Source organism: Anas platyrhynchos, chromosome 33 (assembly GCF_047663525.1).
Source record: "Anas platyrhynchos isolate ZD024472 breed Pekin duck chromosome 33, IASCAAS_PekinDuck_T2T, whole genome shotgun sequence".
Taxonomy (NCBI): domain Eukaryota; kingdom Metazoa; phylum Chordata; class Aves; order Anseriformes; family Anatidae; genus Anas; species Anas platyrhynchos.
In genome coordinates this window covers 3,490,650-3,514,525 of record NC_092618.1, presented here as the reverse complement: position 1 = coordinate 3,514,525, position 23,876 = coordinate 3,490,650, and positions in this window count along the sequence as shown.

Here is a 23,876-nt window from a genome sequence, read left to right as displayed (position 1 = left end):
AAAGATCCACCCCAAAAATCCCCCTAAACCTACCCGATGTTCTCCAAAACCCACAATTTACACTTTTTCACCATGCTGACAAACATGAACCCAATTAAACCCAACGGAGACCCCAAAACACGTCAAAAAGAGCCCCAAAAAGAACAGGATCATCCCAAAAAAAAAAGAAAACCCCATATAACATGAATCCACCCCTAAAGTCCCCCTAAGCCTACCTGATGTTCTCCAAAAACCATAATTTACACTTTTCCAACACGATGACCAACAAGAACCCAACTAAAACCCAATGGAGACCCCAAAACACGTCAAAAAGAGCCCCAAAAAGAACAGGATCACCCCCAAAACTGAAAGAAATTCCAAAAAGCCATAGATCCACCCCAAAAGCACCCTAAACCTAACTGATGTTCTCCAAAAACCAAAATATACACTTTTCCAACACAATGACCAACATGAACCCAACTAAAACACAACGGAGACCCCAAAACACGTCAAAAACACCCCAAACAAGAACTGCATCAGAAGAAAAAACAACAAAAACTAAGCAATTCCCACGAAAACCACCCGAAACTCACCTGATCTTCTCCAAAACACACAATCCACTCCCATTTATATTTACGACTAATGAGAACCCAACGAAACCCAACGGAGACCAAAAAAACACGTCAGAAACACCCCAAACAAGAACAGGATCAAACCCAAAAACGAAAGAAAAACCCCAAAAGCCATAGATCCACCCCAAAAGTCCCCCTAAACCCACCCGATGTTCTCCAAAACCCACAATTTACAATTTTTCACCATGACGACCAACATGAACCCAACTAAATCCCAATGGAGACCCCAAAACACGTCCAAAATAGGACCAAAAAGAACAGTATCACCCCTCAAACTGAAATAAATTCCCCAAAATCCATAGATCCACACCTAAAGTCCCCCTAAGCTTACCTGATGTTCTCCAAAACCCACAATTTACGCTTTTCCAACACGATGACCAACATGAACCCAACTAAAACACAACGGAGACCCCAAAACACGTCAAAAACACCCGAAACAAGAACTGCATCAGAAGAAAAAACAACAAAAACTAAGCAATTCCCACGAAAACCACCCGAAACTCACCTGATCTTCTCTAAAACCCACAATCCACTCCCATTAAACTTTACGACAAACGAGAACTCAACAAAACCAAACGGAGACAAAATAACATGTCAAAAACAACCCAAAGAAGAACAGGATCAAACCCAAAAACGAAAGAAAAACCCAAAAGCCATAGATCCACCCCAAAAGTCCCCCTAAACCTACCCGATGTTCTCCAAAACCCACAATTTACACTTTTTCATCATGACGACCAACATGTACCCAATTAAGCCAAATGGAGACCACAAAACACGTCAAAAAGAGCCCCAAAAAGAACAGGATCAACCCAAAAAAACAGATGAAAACCCCAAATACCATGAATCCACCACTAACGTCCCCCTAAGCCTTCCCGATGTTCTCCAAAAACCATAATTTACACTTTTCCAACACGATGACCAACAAGAACCCAACTAAAACACAACGGAGAACCCAAAACACGTCAAAAACACACCAAACAAGAAATGAATCATAAGAAAAAAAAAAAAAAAACTAAGCAATTCCCACGAAAAACACGCGAAACTCACCTGATCTTCTCCAAAACCCACAATCCAGTCCCAATTACATTTATGACCAAAAAGAACCCAACAAAACCCAACGGAGACCCCAAAACACATCAAAAACACCCCAAACAAGAAAAGGATCAAACCCAATAACGAAAGAAAAACCCAAAAGCCATTGATCCACCCCCAAAAGTCCCCCTAAACCTACCTGTTGTTTTCCAAAACCCAGAACTTATACTTTTTCACCATCATGACCAACAAGAACCCAAATAAAACACAACGGAGACCCCAAAACATGTCAAAAACACCTCAAGCAAGAACTGCATCAGAAGAAAAAACAACAAAAACTAAGCAATTCCCTCGAAAACCACCCGAAACTCACCTGATCTTCTCCACAACCCACAATCCACTCCCATTTATCTTTACGACCAACGAGAACCCAACTAAATCAAACGGAGAACCCAAAACACATCAAAAACACCTCAAACAAGAACAGGATCAAACCCAAAAACTAAAGAAAAACCCAAAAGCCATAGATCCACCCCAAAAGTCCCCCTAAACCTACCCGATGTTCTCCAAAACCCACAATTTACACTTTTTCACCATGGTGACCAACAAGAACCCAACTAAAACACAACGGAGACCCAAAAACACGTCAAAAACACGCCAAACAAGAAATGCATCAGAAGAAAAAAACAACAAAAACTTAGAAATTCCCATGAAAACCACCCGAAACTCACCTGATCTTCTCCAAAACCCACAATCCAATCCCATTTACATTTACAACCAACGAGAACTCAACAAAACCAAACACCCAAAAACACGTCAAAAACACCCCAAACAAGAACAGGATCAAACCCAAAAACTAAAGAAAAACCCAAAAGCCATAGATCCACCCCAAAAGTCCCCCTAAACCTACCCGATCTTCTCCAAAACCTACAATTTACACTTTTTCACCATAACGACGAACATGAACCCAACTAAAACCCAACGGAGACCACAAAACACAGCAAAAACAACACAAACAAGACCAAGATCACCCCCAAAAATTAAAGAAAAAAAACAAAAGCCATAGATACACCCCAAAAGTCCCCCTAAACCTACCCGATGTTCTCCAAAACCCACAATTTACACTTTTTCACTATGACGACCAACATGAACCCAACTAAAACCAAACGGAGACCCCAAAACACGTCAAAAACAACCCAAACAAGAACAGGATCAAACCCAAAAATGAAAGAAAAACTAAAAGCCAAAGTTCCACCCCAAAAGTCCCCCTAAACCTACCCGATGTTCTCCAAAACCCACAATTTACACTTTTTCACCAGGATGACCAACGAGAACCCAACTAAGATACAACGGAGACCCCAAAACACGTCAAAAACACCCCAAACAAGAACCGCATCAGAAGGAAAAAAATACAAAAACTAAGAAATTCCCACGAAAAACACCCGAAACTCACCTGATCTTCTCCAAAACCCACAATCCAATCCCATTTATATTTATTTCTAACGAGAACCAAACGAAACCCAAAGGAGACCCCAAAACACGTCAAAAACACCCCAGACAAGAACAGGATCAAACCCCAAAATGAAAGAAAATCCCAAAAGCCAAAGATCCACCCCAAAAATCCCCCTAAACCTACCCGATGTTCTCCAAAACCCACAATTTACACTTTTTCACCATGCTGACAAACATGAACCCAATTAAACCCAACGGAGACCCCAAAACACGTCAAAAAGAGCCCCAAAAAGAACAGGATCATCCCAAAAAAAAAAGAAAACCCCATATAACATGAATCCACCCCTAAAGTCCCCCTAAGCCTACCTGATGTTCTCCAAAAACCATAATTTACACTTTTCCAACACGATGACCAACAAGAACCCAACTAAAACCCAACGGAGACCCCAAAACACGTCAAAAAGAGCCCCAAAAAGAACAGGATCACCCCCAAAACTGAAAGAAATTCCAAAAAGCCATAGATCCACCCCAAAAGCACCCTAAACCTAACTGATGTTCTCCAAAAACCAAAATATACACTTTTCCAACACAATGACCAACATGAACCCAACTAAAACACAACGGAGACCCCAAAACACGTCAAAAACACCCCAAACAAGAACTGCATCAGAAGAAAAAACAACAAAAACTAAGCAATTCCCACGAAAACCACCCGAAACTCACCTGATCTTCTCCAAAACACACAATCCACTCCCATTTATATTTACGACTAATGAGAACCCAACGAAACCCAACGGAGACCAAAAAAACACGTCAGAAACACCCCAAACAAGAACAGGATCAAACCCAAAAACGAAAGAAAAACCCCAAAAGCCATAGATCCACCCCAAAAGTCCCCCTAAACCCACCCGATGTTCTCCAAAACCCACAATTTACAATTTTTCACCATGACGACCAACATGAACCCAACTAAATCCCAATGGAGACCCCAAAACACGTCCAAAATAGCACCAAAAAGAACAGTATCACCCCTCAAACTGAAATAAATTCCCCAAAATCCATAGATCCACACCTAAAGTCCCCCTAAGCTTACCTGATGTTCTCCAAAACCCACAATTTACGCTTTTCCAACACGATGACCAACATGAACCCAACTAAAACACAACGGAGACCCCAAAACACGTCAAAAACACCCGAAACAAGAACTGCATCAGAAGAAAAAACAACAAAAACTAAGCAATTCCCACGAAAACCACCCGAAACTCACCTGATCTTCTCTAAAACCCACAATCCACTCCCATTAAACTTTACGACAAACGAGAACTCAACAAAACCAAACGGAGACAAAATAACATGTCAAAAACAACCCAAAGAAGAACAGGATCAAACCCAAAAACGAAAGAAAAACCCAAAAGCCATAGATCCACCCCAAAAGTCCCCCTAAACCTACCCGATGTTCTCCAAAACCCACAATTTACAATTTTTCACCATGGTGACCAACAAGAACCCAACTAAAACACAACGGAGACCCAAAAACACGTCAAAAACACCCCAAACAAGAAATGCATCAGAAGAAAAAAACAACAAAAACTTAGAAATTCCCATGAAAACCACCCGAAACTCACCTGATCTTCTCCAAAACCCACAATCCAATCCCATTTACATTTACAACCAACGAGAACTCAACAAAACCAAACACCCAAAAACACGTCAAAAACACCCCAAACAAGAACAGGATCAAACCCAAAAACTAAAGAAAAACCCAAAAGCCATAGATCCACCCCAAAAGTCCCCCTAAACCTACCCGATCTTCTCCAAAACCTACAATTTACACTTTTTCACCATAACGACGAACATGAACCCAACTAAAACCCAACGGAGACCACAAAACACAGCAAAAACAACACAAACAAGACCAAGATCACCCCCAAAAATTAAAGAAAAAAAACAAAAGCCATAGATACACCCCAAAAGTCCCCCTAAACCTACCCGATGTTCTCCAAAACCCACAATTTACACTTTTTCACTATGACGACCAACATGAACCCAACTAAAACCAAACGGAGACCCCAAAACACGTCAAAAACAACCCAAACAAGAACAGGATCAAACCCAAAAATGAAAGAAAAACTAAAAGCCAAAGTTCCACCCCAAAAGTCCCCCTAAACCTACCCGATGTTCTCCAAAACCCACAATTTACTCTTTTTCACCAGGATGACCAACGAGAACCCAACTAAGATACAACGGAGACCCCAAAACACGTCAAAAACACCCCAAACAAGAACCGCATCAGAAGGAAAAAAATACAAAAACTAAGAAATTCCCACGAAAAACACCCGAAACTCACCTGATCTTCTCCAAAACCCACAATCCAATCCCATTTATATTTATTTCTAACAAGAACCAAACGAAACCCAAAGGAGACCCCAAAACACGTCAAAAACACCCCAGACAAGAACAGGATCAAACCCCAAAATGAAAGAAAATCCCAAAAGCCAAAGATCCACCCCAAAAATCCCCCTAAACCTACCCGATGTTCTCCAAAACCCACAATTTACACTTTTTCACCATGCTGACAAACATGAACCCAATTAAACCCAACGGAGACCCCAAAACACGTCAAAAAGAGCCCCAAAAAGAACAGGACCATCCCAAAAAAAAAAGAAAACCCCATATAACATGAATCCACCCCTAAAGTCCCCCTAAGCCTACCTGATGTTCTCCAAAAACCATAATTTACACTTTTCCAACACGATGACCAACAAGAACCCAACTAAAACCCAACGGAGACCCCAAAACACGTCAAAAAGAGCCCCAAAAAGAACAGGATCACCCCCAAAACTGAAAGAAATTCCAAAAAGCCATAGATCCACCCCAAAAGCACCCTAAACCTAACTGATGTTCTCCAAAAACCAAAATATACACTTTTCCAACACAATGACCAACATGAACCCAACTAAAACACAACGGAGACCCCAAAACACGTCAAAAACACCCCAAACAAGAACTGCATCAGAAGAAAAAACAACAAAAACTAAGCAATTCCCACGAAAACCACCCGAAACTCACCTGATCTTCTCCAAAACACACAATCCACTCCCATTTATATTTACGACTAATGAGAACCCAACGAAACCCAACGGAGACCAAAAAAACACGTCAGAAACACCCCAAACAAGAACAGGATCAAACCCAAAAACGAAAGAAAAACCCCAAAAGCCATAGATCCACCCCAAAAGTCCCCCTAAACCCACCCGATGTTCTCCAAAACCCACAATTTACAATTTTTCACCATGACGACCAACATGAACCCAACTAAATCCCAATGGAGACCCCAAAACACGTCCAAAATAGGACCAAAAAGAACAGTATCACCCCTCAAACTGAAATAAATTCCCCAAAATCCATAGATCCACACCTAAAGTCCCCCTAAGCTTACCTGATGTTCTCCAAAACCCACAATTTACGCTTTTCCAACACGATGACCAACATGAACCCAACTAAAACACAACGGAGACCCCAAAACACGTCAAAAACACCCGAAACAAGAACTGCATCAGAAGAAAAAACAACAAAAACTAAGCAATTCCCACGAAAACCACCCGAAACTCACCTGATCTTCTCTAAAACCCACAATCCACTCCCATTAAACTTTACGACAAACGAGAACTCAACAAAACCAAACGGAGACAAAATAACATGTCAAAAACAACCCAAAGAAGAACAGGATCAAACCCAAAAACGAAAGAAAAACCCAAAAGCCATAGATCCACCCCAAAAGTCCCCCTAAACCTACCCGATGTTCTCCAAAACCCACAATTTACAATTTTTCACCATGGTGACCAACAAGAACCCAACTAAAACACAACGGAGACCCAAAAACACGTCAAAAACACCCCAAACAAGAAATGCATCAGAAGAAAAAAACAACAAAAACTTAGAAATTCCCATGAAAACCACCCGAAACTCACCTGATCTTCTCCAAAACCCACAATCCAATCCCATTTACATTTACAACCAACGAGAACTCAACAAAACCAAACACCCAAAAACACGTCAAAAACACCCCAAACAAGAACAGGATCAAACCCAAAAACTAAAGAAAAACCCAAAAGCCATAGATCCACCCCAAAAGTCCCCCTAAACCTACCCGATCTTCTCCAAAACCTACAATTTACACTTTTTCACCATAACGACGAACATGAACCCAACTAAAACCCAACGGAGACCACAAAACACAGCAAAAACAACACAAACAAGACCAAGATCACCCCCAAAAATTAAAGAAAAAAAACAAAAGCCATAGATACACCCCAAAAGTCCCCCTAAACCTACCCGATGTTCTCCAAAACCCACAATTTACACTTTTTCACTATGACGACCAACATGAACCCAACTAAAACCAAACGGAGACCCCAAAACACGTCAAAAACAACCCAAACAAGAACAGGATCAAACCCAAAAATGAAAGAAAAACTAAAAGCCAAAGTTCCACCCCAAAAGTCCCCCTAAACCTACCCGATGTTCTCCAAAACCCACAATTTACTCTTTTTCACCAGGATGACCAACGAGAACCCAACTAAGATACAACGGAGACCCCAAAACACGTCAAAAACACCCCAAACAAGAACCGCATCAGAAGGAAAAAAATACAAAAACTAAGAAATTCCCACGAAAAACACCCGAAACTCACCTGATCTTCTCCAAAACCCACAATCCAATCCCATTTATATTTATTTCTAACGAGAACCAAACGAAACCCAAAGGAGACCCCAAAACACGTCAAAAACACCCCAGACAAGAACAGGATCAAACCCCAAAATGAAAGAAAATCCCAAAAGCCAAAGATCCACCCCAAAAATCCCCCTAAACCTACCCGATGTTCTCCAAAACCCACAATTTACACTTTTTCACCATGCTGACAAACATGAACCCAATTAAACCCAACGGAGACCCCAAAACACGTCAAAAAGAGCCCCAAAAAGAACAGGATCATCCCAAAAAAAAAAGAAAACCCCATATAACATGAATCCACCCCTAAAGTCCCCCTAAGCCTACCTGATGTTCTCCAAAAACCATAATTTACACTTTTCCAACACGATGACCAACAAGAACCCAACTAAAACCCAACGGAGACCCCAAAACACGTCAAAAAGAGCCCCAAAAAGAACAGGATCACCCCCAAAACTGAAAGAAATTCCAAAAAGCCATAGATCCACCCCAAAAGCACCCTAAACCTAACTGATGTTCTCCAAAAACCAAAATATACACTTTTCCAACACAATGACCAACATGAACCCAACTAAAACACAACGGAGACCCCAAAACACGTCAAAAACACCCCAAACAAGAACTGCATCAGAAGAAAAAACAACAAAAACTAAGCAATTCCCACGAAAACCACCCGAAACTCACCTGATCTTCTCCAAAACACACAATCCACTCCCATTTATATTTACGACTAATGAGAACCCAACGAAACCCAACGGAGACCAAAAAAACACGTCAGAAACACCCCAAACAAGAACAGGATCAAACCCAAAAACGAAAGAAAAACCCCAAAAGCCATAGATCCACCCCAAAAGTCCCCCTAAACCCACCCGATGTTCTCCAAAACCCACAATTTACAATTTTTCACCATGACGACCAACATGAACCCAACTAAATCCCAATGGAGACCCCAAAACACGTCCAAAATAGGACCAAAAAGAACAGTATCACCCCTCAAACTGAAATAAATTCCCCAAAATCCATAGATCCACACCTAAAGTCCCCCTAAGCTTACCTGATGTTCTCCAAAACCCACAATTTACGCTTTTCCAACACGATGACCAACATGAACCCAACTAAAACACAACGGAGACCCCAAAACACGTCAAAAACACCCGAAACAAGAACTGCATCAGAAGAAAAAACAACAAAAACTAAGCAATTCCCACGAAAACCACCCGAAACTCACCTGATCTTCTCTAAAACCCACAATCCACTCCCATTAAACTTTACGACAAACGAGAACTCAACAAAACCAAACGGAGACAAAATAACATGTCAAAAACAACCCAAAGAAGAACAGGATCAAACCCAAAAACGAAAGAAAAACCCAAAAGCCATAGATCCACCCCAAAAGTCCCCCTAAACCTACCCGATGTTCTCCCAAACCCACAATTTACACTTTTTCATCATGACGACCAACATGTACCCAATTAAGCCAAATGGAGACCACAAAACACGTCAAAAAGAGCCCCAAAAAGAACAGGATCAACCCAAAAAAACAGATGAAAACCCCAAATACCATGAATCCACCACTAACGTCCCCCTAAGCCTTCCCGATGTTCTCCAAAAACCATAATTTACACTTTTCCAACACGATGACCAACAAGAACCCAACTAAAACACAACGGAGAACCCAAAACACGTCAAAAACACACCAAACAAGAAATGAATCATAAGAAAAAAAAAAAAAAAACTAAGCAATTCCCACGAAAAACACGCGAAACTCACCTGATCTTCTCCAAAACCCACAATCCAGTCCCAATTACATTTATGACCAAAAAGAACCCAACAAAACCCAACGGAGACCCCAAAACACATCAAAAACACCCCAAACAAGAAAAGGATCAAACCCAATAACGAAAGAAAAACCCAAAAGCCATTGATCCACCCCCAAAAGTCCCCCTAAACCTACCTGTTGTTTTCCAAAACCCAGAACTTATACTTTTTCACCATCATGACCAACAAGAACCCAAATAAAACACAACGGAGACCCCAAAACATGTCAAAAACACCTCAAGCAAGAACTGCATCAGAAGAAAAAACAACAAAAACTAAGCAATTCCCTCGAAAACCACCCGAAACTCACCTGATCTTCTCCACAACCCACAATCCACTCCCATTTATCTTTACGACCAACGAGAACCCAACTAAATCAAACGGAGAACCCAAAACACATCAAAAACACCTCAAACAAGAACAGGATCAAACCCAAAAACTAAAGAAAAACCCAAAAGCCATAGATCCACCCCAAAAGTCCCCCTAAACCTACCCGATGTTCTCCAAAACCCACAATTTACACTTTTTCACCATGGTGACCAACAAGAACCCAACTAAAACACAACGGAGACCCAAAAACACGTCAAAAACACCCCAAACAAGAAATGCATCAGAAGAAAAAAACAACAAAAACTTAGAAATTCCCATGAAAACCACCCGAAACTCACCTGATCTTCTCCAAAACCCACAATCCAATCCCATTTACATTTACAACCAACGAGAACTCAACAAAACCAAACACCCAAAAACACGTCAAAAACACCCCAAACAAGAACAGGATCAAACCCAAAAACTAAAGAAAAACCCAAAAGCCATAGATCCACCCCAAAAGTCCCCCTAAACCTACCCGATCTTCTCCAAAACCTACAATTTACACTTTTTCACCATAACGACGAACATGAACCCAACTAAAACCCAACGGAGACCACAAAACACAGCAAAAACAACACAAACAAGACCAAGATCACCCCCAAAAATTAAAGAAAAAAAACAAAAGCCATAGATACACCCCAAAAGTCCCCCTAAACCTACCCGATGTTCTCCAAAACCCACAATTTACACTTTTTCACTATGACGACCAACATGAACCCAACTAAAACCAAACGGAGACCCCAAAACACGTCAAAAACAACCCAAACAAGAACAGGATCAAACCCAAAAATGAAAGAAAAACTAAAAGCCAAAGTTCCACCCCAAAAGTCCCCCTAAACCTACCCGATGTTCTCCAAAACCCACAATTTACTCTTTTTCACCAGGATGACCAACAAGAACCCAAATAAGATACAACGGAGACCCCAAAACACGTCAAAAACACCCCAAACAAGAACCGCATCAGAAGGAAAAAAATACAAAAACTAAGAAATTCCCATGAAAAACACCCGAAACTCACCTGATCTTCTCCAAAACCCACAATCCACTAACATTTACCATTACGAACAACGAGAACTCAACAAAACCCAACGGACACCCCAAAACACATCAAAAACACCCCAAACAAGAACTGCATCAGAAGAAAAAACAAAAAAAACTATGAAATTCCTTCGAAAACCACCCGAAACTCACCTGATCTTCTCCAAAACCCACAATCCAATCCCATTTATATTTATTTCTAACGAGAACCAAACGAAACCCAAAGGAGACCCCAAAACACGTCAAAAACACCCCAGACAAGAACAGGATCAAACCCCAAAATGAAAGAAAATCCCAAAAGCCAAAGATCCACCCCAAAAATCCCCCTAAACCTACCCGATGTTCTCCAAAACCCACAATTTACACTTTTTCACCATGCTGACAAACATGAACCCAATTAAACCCAACGGAGACCCCAAAACACGTCAAAAAGAGCCCCAAAAAGAACAGGACCATCCCAAAAAAAAAAGAAAACCCCATATAACATGAATCCACCCCTAAAGTCCCCCTAAGCCTACCTGATGTTCTCCAAAAACCATAATTTACACTTTTCCAACACGATGACCAACAAGAACCCAACTAAAACCCAACGGAGACCCCAAAACACGTCAAAAAGAGCCCCAAAAAGAACAGGATCACCCCCAAAACTGAAAGAAATTCCAAAAAGCCATAGATCCACCCCAAAAGCACCCTAAACCTAACTGATGTTCTCCAAAAACCAAAATATACACTTTTCCAACACAATGACCAACATGAACCCAACTAAAACACAACGGAGACCCCAAAACACGTCAAAAACACCCCAAACAAGAACTGCATCAGAAGAAAAAACAACAAAAACTAAGCAATTCCCACGAAAACCACCCGAAACTCACCTGATCTTCTCCAAAACACACAATCCACTCCCATTTATATTTACGACTTAGGAGAACCCAACGAAACCCAACGGAGACCAAAAAAACACGTCAGAAACACCCCAAACAAGAACAGGATCAAACCCAAAAACGAAAGAAAAACCCCAAAAGCCATAGATCCACCCCAAAAGTCCCCCTAAACCCACCCGATGTTCTCCAAAACCCACAATTTACAATTTTTCACCATGACGACCAACATGAACCCAACTAAATCCCAATGGAGACCCCAAAACACGTCCAAAATAGGACCAAAAAGAACAGTATCACCCCTCAAACTGAAATAAATTCCCCAAAATCCATAGATCCACACCTAAAGTCCCCCTAAGCTTACCTGATGTTCTCCAAAACCCACAATTTACGCTTTTCCAACACGATGACCAACATGAACCCAACTAAAACACAACGGAGACCCCAAAACACGTCAAAAACACCCGAAACAAGAACTGCATCAGAAGAAAAAACAACAAAAACTAAGCAATTCCCACGAAAACCACCCGAAACTCACCTGATCTTCTCTAAAACCCACAATCCACTCCCATTAAACTTTACGACAAACGAGAACTCAACAAAACCAAACGGAGACAAAATAACATGTCAAAAACAACCCAAAGAAGAACAGGATCAAACCCAAAAACGAAAGAAAAACCCAAAAGCCATAGATCCACCCCAAAAGTCCCCCTAAACCTACCCGATGTTCTCCCAAACCCACAATTTACACTTTTTCATCATGACGACCAACATGTACCCAATTAAGCCAAATGGAGACCACAAAACACGTCAAAAAGAGCCCCAAAAAGAACAGGATCAACACAAAAAAACAGATGAAAACCCCAAATACCATGAATCCACCACTAACGTCCCCCTAAGCCTTCCCGATGTTCTCCAAAAACCATAATTTACACTTTTCCAACACGATGACCAACAAGAACCCAACTAAAACACAACGGAGAACCCAAAACACGTCAAAAACACACCAAACAAGAAATGAATCATAAGAAAAAAAAAAAAAAAACTAAGCAATTCCCACGAAAAACACGCGAAACTCACCTGATCTTCTCCAAAACCCACAATCCAGTCCCAATTACATTTATGACCAAAAAGAACCCAACAAAACCCAACGGAGACCCCAAAACACATCAAAAACACCCCAAACAAGAAAAGGATCAAACCCAATAACGAAAGAAAAACCCAAAAGCCATTGATCCACCCCCAAAAGTCCCCCTAAACCTACCTGTTGTTTTCCAAAACCCAGAACTTATACTTTTTCACCATCATGACCAACAAGAACCCAAATAAAACACAACGGAGACCCCAAAACATGTCAAAAACACCTCAAGCAAGAACTGCATCAGAAGAAAAAACAACAAAAACTAAGCAATTCCCTCGAAAACCACCCGAAACTCACCTGATCTTCTCCACAACCCACAATCCACTCCCATTTATCTTTACGACCAACGAGAACCCAACTAAATCAAACGGAGAACCCAAAACACGTCAAAAACAACACAAACAAGAACAGGATCAAACCCAAAATCTAAAGAAAAACCCAAAAGCCATAGATCCACCCCAAAAGTCCCCTTAAACCTACCTGATGTTCTCCAAAACCCACAATTTACACTTTTTCACTATGACGACCAACATGAACCCAACTAAAACCAAACGGAGACCCCAAAACACGTCAAAAACAACCCAAACAAGAACAGGATCAAACCCAAAAATGAAAGAAAAACTAAAAGCCAAAGTTCCACCCCAAAAGTCCCCCTAAACCTACCCGATGTTCTCCAAAACCCACAATTTACTCTTTTTCACCAGGATGACCAACGAGAACCCAACTAAGATACAACGGAGACCCCAAAACACGTCAAAAACACCCCAAACAAGAACCGCATCAGAAGGAAAAAAATACAAAAACTAAGAAATTCCCACGAAAAACACCCGAAACTCACCTGATCTTCTCCAAAACCCACAATCCACTAACATTTACCATTACGAACAACGAGAACTCAACAAAACCCAACGGACACCCCAAAACACGTCAAAAACACCCCAAACAAGAACTGCATCAGAAGAAAAAACAAAAAAACCTATGAAATTCCTTCGAAAACCACCCGAAACTCACCTGATCTTCTCCAAAACCCACAATCCAATCCCATTTATATTTATTTCTAACGAGAACCAAACGAAACCCAAAGGAGACCCCAAAACACGTCAAAAACAACCCAGACAAGAACAGGATCAAACCCCAAAATGAAAGAAAATCCCAAAAGCCAAAGATCCACCCCAAAAATCCCCCTTAACCTACCCGATGTTCTCCAAAACCCACAATTTACACTTTTTCACCATGCTGACAAACATGAACCCAATTAAACCCAACGGAGACCCCAAAACACGTCAAAAAGAGCCCCAAAAAGAACAGGATCATCCCAAAAAAAAAGAAAACCCCATATAACATGAATCCACCCCTAAAGTCCCCCTAAGCCTACCCGATGTTCTCCAAAAACCATAATTTACACTTTTCCAACACGATGACCAACAAGAACCCAACTAAAACCCAACGGAGACCCCAAAACACGTCAAAAAGAGCCCCAAAAAGAACAGGATCACCCCCAAAACTGAAAGAAATTCCAAAAAGCCATAGATCCACCCAAAAAGTCCCCCTAAACCTACCTGATGTTCTCCAAAACCCACAATTTACCTTTTCTCACAATGACAACCAACATGAACCCAACTAAAAAAAAACGGAGACCCCAAAACATGTAAATATAGCCCCAAAAAGAACAGGATCACCCCCAAAACTGAAAGAAATTCCCCAAAAACCATAGATCCACCCCAAAAGCACCCTAAACCTAACTGATTTTCTCCAAAAACCAAAATATATACTTTTCCAACACAATGACCAACATGAACCCAACTAAAACACAACGGAGACCCCAAAACACGTCAAAAACACCGCAAAAAAGAACTGCATCAGAAGAAAAAACAACAAAAACTAAGCAATTCCCGCGAAAACCACCCGAAACTCACCTGATCTTCTCCAAAACACACAATCCACTCCCATTTATATTTACGACTAACGAGAACCCAACGAAACCAAACGGAGAACCCAAAACACGTCAAAAACACGCCAAACAAGAACAGGATCAAACCCAAAAACGAAAGAAAAACCCCAAAAGCCATAGATCCACCCCAAAAGTCCCCCTAAACCCACCCGATGTTCTCCAAAACCCACAATTTTTCACCATGACGACCAACATGAACCCAACTAAATCCAAATGGAGACCCCAAAACACGTCCAAAATAGGACCAAAAAGAACAGTATCACCCCCAAAACTGAAAGAAATTCCCCAAAATCCATAGATCCACCCCTAAAGTGCCCCTAAGCCTACCAGATGTTCTCCAAAACCCACAATTTACACTTTTCCAACACGATGACCAACATGAACCCAACTAAAACACAACGGAGACCCAAAGACACGTCAAAAACACCCGAAACAAGAACTGCATCAGAAGAAAAAACAACAAAAACTAAGCAATTCCCACGAAAACCACCCGAAACTCACCTGATCTTCTCTAAAACCCACAATCCACTCCCATTAAACTTTACGACAAACGAGAACTCAACAAAACCAAACGGAGACAAAATAACATGTCAAAAACAACCCAAAGAAGAACAGGATCAAACCCAAAACCGAAAGAAAAACCCAAAAGCCATAGATCCACCCCAAAAGTCCCCCTAAACCTACCCGATGTTCTCCCAAACCCACAATTTACACTTTTTCATCATGACGACCAACATGTACCCAATTAAGCCAAATGGAGACCACAAAACACGTCAAAAAGAGCCCCAAAAAGAACAGGATCAACACAAAAAAACAGATGAAAACCCCAAATACCATGAATCCACCACTAACGTCCCCCTAAGCCTTCCCGATGTTCTCCAAAAACCATAATTTACACTTTTCCAACACGATGACCAACAAGAACCCAACTAAAACACAACGGAGAACCCAAAACACGTCAAAAACACACCAAACAAGAAATGAATCATAAGAAAAAAAAAAAAAAAACTAAGCAATTCCCACGAAAAACACGCGAAACTCACCTGATCTTCTCCAAAACCCACAATCCAGTCCCAATTACATTTATGACCAAAAAGAACCCAACAAAACCCAACGGAGACCCCAAAACACATCAAAAACACCCCAAACAAGAAAAGGATCAAACCCAATAACGAAAGAAAAACCCAAAAGCCATTGATCCACCCCCAAAAGTCCCCCTAAACCTACCTGTTGTTTTCCAAAACCCAGAACTTATACTTTTTCACCATCATGACCAACAAGAACCCAAATAAAACACAACGGAGACCCCAAAACATGTCAAAAACACCTCAAGCAAGAACTGCATCAGAAGAAAAAACAACAAAAACTAAGCAATTCCCTCGAAAACCACCCGAAACTCACCTGATCTTCTCCACAACCCACAATCCACTCCCATTTATCTTTACGACCAACGAGAACCCAACTAAATCAAACGGAGAACCCAAAACACGTCAAAAACAACACAAACAAGAACAGGATCAAACCCAAAATCTAAAGAAAAACCCAAAAGCCATAGATCCACCCCAAAAGTCCCCTTAAACCTACCTGATGTTCTCCAAAACCCACAATTTACACTTTTTCACTATGACGACCAACATGAACCCAACTAAAACCAAACGGAGACCCCAAAACACGTCAAAAACAACCCAAACAAGAACAGGATCAAACCCAAAAATGAAAGAAAAACTAAAAGCCAAAGTTCCACCCCAAAAGTCCCCCTAAACCTACCCGATGTTCTCCAAAACCCACAATTTACTCTTTTTCACCAGGATGACCAACGAGAACCCAACTAAGATACAACGGAGACCCCAAAACACGTCAAAAACACCCCAAACAAGAACCGCATCAGAAGGAAAAAAATACAAAAACTAAGAAATTCCCACGAAAAACACCCGAAACTCACCTGATCTTCTCCAAAACCCACAATCCACTAACATTTACCATTACGAACAACGAGAACTCAACAAAACCCAACGGACACCCCAAAACACGTCAAAAACACCCCAAACAAGAACTGCATCAGAAGAAAAAACAAAAAAACCTATGAAATTCCTTCGAAAACCACCCGAAACTCACCTGATCTTCTCCAAAACCCACAATCCAATCCCATTTATATTTATTTCTAACGAGAACCAAACGAAACCCAAAGGAGACCCCAAAACACGTCAAAAACAACCCAGACAAGAACAGGATCAAACCCCAAAATGAAAGAAAATCCCAAAAGCCAAAGATCCACCCCAAAAATCCCCCTTAACCTACCCGATGTTCTCCAAAACCCACAATTTACACTTTTTCACCATGCTGACAAACATGAACCCAATTAAACCCAACGGAGACCCCAAAACACGTCAAAAAGAGCCCCAAAAAGAACAGGATCATCCCAAAAAAAAAGAAAACCCCATATAACATGAATCCACCCCTAAAGTCCCCCTAAGCCTACCCGATGTTCTCCAAAAACCATAATTTACACTTTTCCAACACGATGACCAACAAGAACCCAACTAAAACCCAACGGAGACCCCAAAACACGTCAAAAAGAGCCCCAAAAAGAACAGGATCACCCCCAAAACTGAAAGAAATTCCAAAAAGCCATAGATCCACCCAAAAAGTCCCCCTAAACCTACCTGATGTTCTCCAAAACCCACAATTTACCTTTTCTCACAATGACAACCAACATGAACCCAACTAAAAAAAAACGGAGACCCCAAAACATGTAAATATAGCCCCAAAAAGAACAGGATCACCCCCAAAACTGAAAGAAATTCCCCAAAAACCATAGATCCACCCCAAAAGCACCCTAAACCTAACTGATTTTCTCCAAAAACCAAAATATATACTTTTCCAACACAATGACCAACATGAACCCAACTAAAACACAACGGAGACCCCAAAACACGTCAAAAACACCGCAAAAAAGAACTGCATCAGAAGAAAAAACAACAAAAACTAAGCAATTCCCGCGAAAACCACCCGAAACTCACCTGATCTTCTCCAAAACACACAATCCACTCCCATTTATATTTACGACTAACGAGAACCCAACGAAACCAAACGGAGAACCCAAAACACGTCAAAAACACGCCAAACAAGAACAGGATCAAACCCAAAAACGAAAGAAAAACCCCAAAAGCCATAGATCCACCCCAAAAGTCCCCCTAAACCCACCCGATGTTCTCCAAAACCCACAATTTTTCACCATGACGACCAACATGAACCCAACTAAATCCAAATGGAGACCCCAAAACACGTCCAAAATAGGACCAAAAAGAACAGTATCACCCCCAAAACTGAAAGAAATTCCCCAAAATCCATAGATCCACCCCTAAAGTGCCCCTAAGCCTACCAGATGTTCTCCAAAACCCACAATTTACACTTTTCCAACACGATGACCAACATGAACCCAACTAAAACACAACGGAGACCCAAAGACACGTCAAAAACACCCGAAACAAGAACTGCATCAGAAGAAAAAACAACAAAAACTAAGCAATTCCCACGAAAACCACCCGAAACTCACCTGATCTTCTCTAAAACCCACAATCCACTCCCATTAAACTTTACGACAAACGAGAACTCAACAAAACCAAACGGAGACAAAATAACATGTCAAAAACAACCCAAAGAAGAACAGGATCAAACCCAAAACCGAAAGAAAAACCCAAAAGCCATAGATCCACCCCAAAAGTCCCCCTAAACCTACCCGATGTTCTCCCAAACCCACAATTTACACTTTTTCATCATGACGACCAACATGTACCCAATTAAGCCAAATGGAGACCACAAAACACGTTAAAAAGAGCCCCAAAAAGAACAGGATAAACCCAAAAAACAGATGAAAACCCCAAATACCATGAATCCACCACTAACGTCCCCCTAAGCCTTCCCGATGTTCTCCAAAAACCATAATTTACACTTTTCCAACACGATGACCAACAAGAACCCAACTAAAACACAACGGAGAACCCAAAACACGTCAAAAACACAGCAAACAAGAAATGAATCAGAAGAAAAAACAACAGAAACTAAGCAATTCCCACGAAAAACACCCGAAGCTCACCTGATCTTCTCCAAAACCCACAATCCACTCCCATTTACATTTATGACCAACAAGAACCCAACAAAACCTAACGGAGACCCCAAAACACATCAAAAACACCCCAAACAAGAAAAGGATCAAACCCAATAACGAAAGAAAAACCCAAAAGCCATTGATCCACCCCCAAAAGTCCCCCTAAACCTACCTGTTGTTTTCCAAAACCCGGAACTTACACTTTTTCACCATGATGACCAACAAGAACCCAACTAAAACACAATGGAGACCCCAAAACATGTCAAAAACACCTCAAGCAAGAACTGCATCAGAAGAAAAAACAACAAAAACTAAGCAATTCCCTCGAAAACCACCCGAAACTCCCCTGATCTTCTCCAAAACACACAATCCCTTCCCATTCACCTTTACGACTCACGAGAACCTAACAAAACCCAACAGAGACACCAAAACACGTCAAAAACACCCCAAACAAGAACAGGATCAAACCCAAAAACGAAAGAAAAACCCAAAAGCCATAGATCCACCCCAAAAGTCCCCTTAAACCTACCTGATGTTCTCCAAAACCCACAATTTACAATTTTTCACAATGACGACCAACATGAAATAAACTAAAACACAACGGAGACACAAAACACGTCAAAAGGGCCCCAAAAAGAACAGGATAACCCAAAAAAAAAGAAGAAATCTCCAAATACCATGAATCCACACCTAAAGTCCCCCTAAGCCTACCTGAAGTTCTCCAAAACCCACAATTTACACTTTTCCAACACGATGACCACGGAAAACCCAACAAAACCCAATGGAGACCACAAAACACGTTAAAAACACCCCAAACAAGAAGAGGATCACCCCCAAAAATGAAAGAGAAACCCAAAAGTCAAAGATCTACCCCAAAAGTCCCCCTAAACCTACCCGATGTTCTCCAAAACCCACAATATAAAATTCTCACCATGACGACCAACTTGAACCCAACTAAAACCCAACGGAGACCCCAAAACACGTCAAAAATAAGACCAAAAAGAAGAGGATCACCCCCCAAACTGAAAGAAATTCCCCAAAATCCATAGATCCACACCTAAAGTTCCCCTAAGCTTACCTGATGTTCTCCAAAACCCACAATTTACACTTTTCCAACACAATGACCAACATGAACCCAACTAAAACACAACGGAGACCCCAAAACACGTCAAAAACACGCCAAACAAGAACTGCATCAGAAGAAAACACAACAAAAACTAAGAAATTCCCATGAAAAACACCCGAAACTCACCTGATCTTCTCTAAAACCCACAATCCACTCCCCTTTACCTTTACGACCAACGAGAACCTAACGAAACCCAATGGAGACACCAAAACACATAAAAAACACCCCAAACAAGAACAGGATCAAACCCCAAAACGAAAGAAAACCTCAAAAGCCATAGATACACCCCAAAAGTCCCCCTAAACTTACCCGATGTTCTCCAAAACCCACAATTTACACTTTTTCACTATGACGACCAACATGAACCCAACTAAAACCAAACGGAGACCCCAAAACACGTCAAAAACAACCCAAAGAAGAACAGGATCAAACCCAAAAACGAAAGAAAAACCCAAAAGCCATAGATCCACCCCAAAAGTCCCCCTAAACCTACCCGATGTTCTCCCAAACCCACAATTTACATTTTTCATCATGACGACCAACATGTACCCAATTAAGCCAAATGGAGACCACAAAACACGTCAAAAAGAGCCCCAAAAAGAACAGGATCAACCCAAAAAAACAGATGAAAACCCCAAATACCATGAATCCACCACTAACGTCCCCCTAAGCCTTCCCGATGTTCTCCAAAAACCATAATTTACACTTTTCCAACACGATGACCAACAAGAACGCAACTAAAACACAACGGAGAACCCAAAACACGTCAAAAACACACCAAACAAGAATTGAATCATAAGAAAAAAAAAAAAAAAAACTAAGCAATTCCCACGAAAAACACGCGAAACTCACCTGATCTTCTCCAAAACCCACAATCCAGTCCCAATTACATTTATGACCAAAAAGAACCCAACAAAACCCAACGGAGACCCCAAAACACATCAAAAACACCCCAAACAAGAAAAGGATCAAACCCAATAACGAAAGAAAAACCCAAAAGCCATTGATCCACCCCCAAAAGTCCCCCTAAACCTACCTGTTGTTTTCCAAAACCCAGAACTTATACTTTTTCACCATCATGACCAACAAGAACCCAAATAAAACACAACGGAGACCCCAAAACATGTCAAAAACACCTCAAGCAAGAACTGCATCAGAAGAAAAAACAACAAAAACTAAGCAATTCCCTCGAAAACCACCCGAAACTCACCTGATCTTCTCCACAACCCACAATCCACTCCCATTTATCTTTACGACCAACGAGAACCCAACTAAATCAAACGAAGAACCCAAAACACGTCAAAAACACCTCAAACAAGAACAGGATCAAACCCAAAAACTAAAGAAAAACCCAAAAGCCATAGATCCACCCCAAAAGTCCCCCTAAACCTACCCGATCTTCTCCAAAACCCACAATTTACACTTTTTCACCATGGTGACCAACAAGAACCCAACTAAAACCAAACGGAGACCCAAAAACACGTCAAAAACACCCCAAACAAGAAATGCATCAGAAGAAAAAACAACAAAAACTTAGAAATTCCCATGAAAACCACCCGAAACTCACCTGATCTTCTCCAAAACCCACAATCCAATCCCATTTAAATTTACAACCAACGAGAACTCAACAAAACCAAACAAACACCCAAAAACACGTCAAAAACACCCCAAACAAGAACAGGATCAAACCCAAAAACGAAAGAAAAACTCTAAAAGCCATAGATCCACCCCAAAAGTCCCCCTAAACCTACCCGATCTTCTCCAAAACCTACAATTTACACTTTTTCACCATAACGACGAACATGAACCCAACTAAAACCCAACGGAGACCACAAAACACAGCAAAAACAACACAAACAAGACCAAGATCACCCCCAAAAATTAAAGAAAAAAAACAAAAGCCATAGATACACCCCAAAAGTCCCCCTAAACCTACCCGATGTTCTCCAAAACCCACAATTTACACTTTTTCACTATGACGACCAACATGAACCCAACTAAAACCAAACGGAGACCCCAAAACACGTCAAAAACAACCCAAACAAGAACAGGATCAAACCCAAAAATGAAAGAAAAACTAAAAGCCAAAGTTCCACCCCAAAAGTCCCCCTAAACCTACCCGATGTTCTCCAAAACCCACAATTTACTCTTTTTCACCAGGATGACCAACGAGAACCCAACTAAGATACAACGGAGACCCCAAAACACGTCAAAAACACCCCAAACAAGAACCGCATCAGAAGGAAAAAAATACAAAAACTAAGAAATTCCCACGAAAAACACCCGAAACTCACCTGATCTTCTCCAAAACCCACAATCCACTAACATTTACCATTACGAACAACGAGAACTCAACAAAACCCAACGGACACCCCAAAACACGTCAAAAACACCCCAAACAAGAACTGCATCAGAAGAAAAAACAAAAAAACCTATGAAATTCCTTCGAAAACCACCCGAAACTCACCTGATCTTCTCCAAAACCCACAATCCAATCCCATTTATATTTATTTCTAACGAGAACCAAACGAAACCCAAAGGAGACCCCAGAACACGTCAAAAACACCCCAGACAAGAACAGGATCAAACCCCAAAATGAAAGAAAATCCCAAAAGCCAAAGATCCACCCCAAAAATCCCCCTAAACCTACCCGATGTTCTCCAAAACCCACAATTTACACTTTTTCACCATGCTGACAAACATGAACCCAATTAAACCCAACGGAGACCCCAAAACACGTCAAAAAGAGCCCCAAAAAGAACAGGATCATCCCAAAAAAAAAAGAAAACCCCATATAACATGAATCCACCCCTAAAGTCCCCCTAAGCCTACCTGATGTTCTCCAAAACCCACAATTTAAACTTTTTCACCATGCTGACAAACATGAACCCAATTAAACCCAACGGAGACCCCAAAACACGTCAAAAAGAGCCCCAAAAAGAACAGGATCACCCCCAAAACTGAAAGAAATTCCAAAAAGCCATAGATCCACCCCAAAAGCACCCTAAACCTAACTGATGTTCTCCAAAAACCAAAATATACACTTTTCCAACACAATGACCAACATGAACCCAACTAAAACACAACGGAGACCCCAAAACACGTCAAAAACACCCCAAACAAGAACTGCATCAGAAGAAAAAACAACAAAAACTAAGAAATTCCCACGAAAACCACCCGAAACTCACCTGATCTTCTCCGAAACCTACAATCCACTCCCATTAAACTTTACGACAAATGAGAACTCAACAAAACCAAACGGAGACAAAATAACACGTCAAAAACACCCCAAACAAGAACAGGATCAAACCCAAAAACGAAAGAAAAACCCAAAAGCCATAGATCCACCCCAAAAGTCCCACTAAACCTACCCGATGTTCTCCAAAACCCACAATTTACACTTTTTCATCATGACGAACAACATGTACCCAATTAAGCCAAACGGAGACCACAAAACACATCAGAAAGACCCCATAAAGAACAGGATCAACCCAAAAAACAGATGAAAACCCCAAATACCATGAATCCACCCCTAAAGTCCCCCTAAGCCTTCCCGATGTTCTCCAAAAACCATAATTTACATTTTCCAACACGATGACCAACAAGAACCCAACT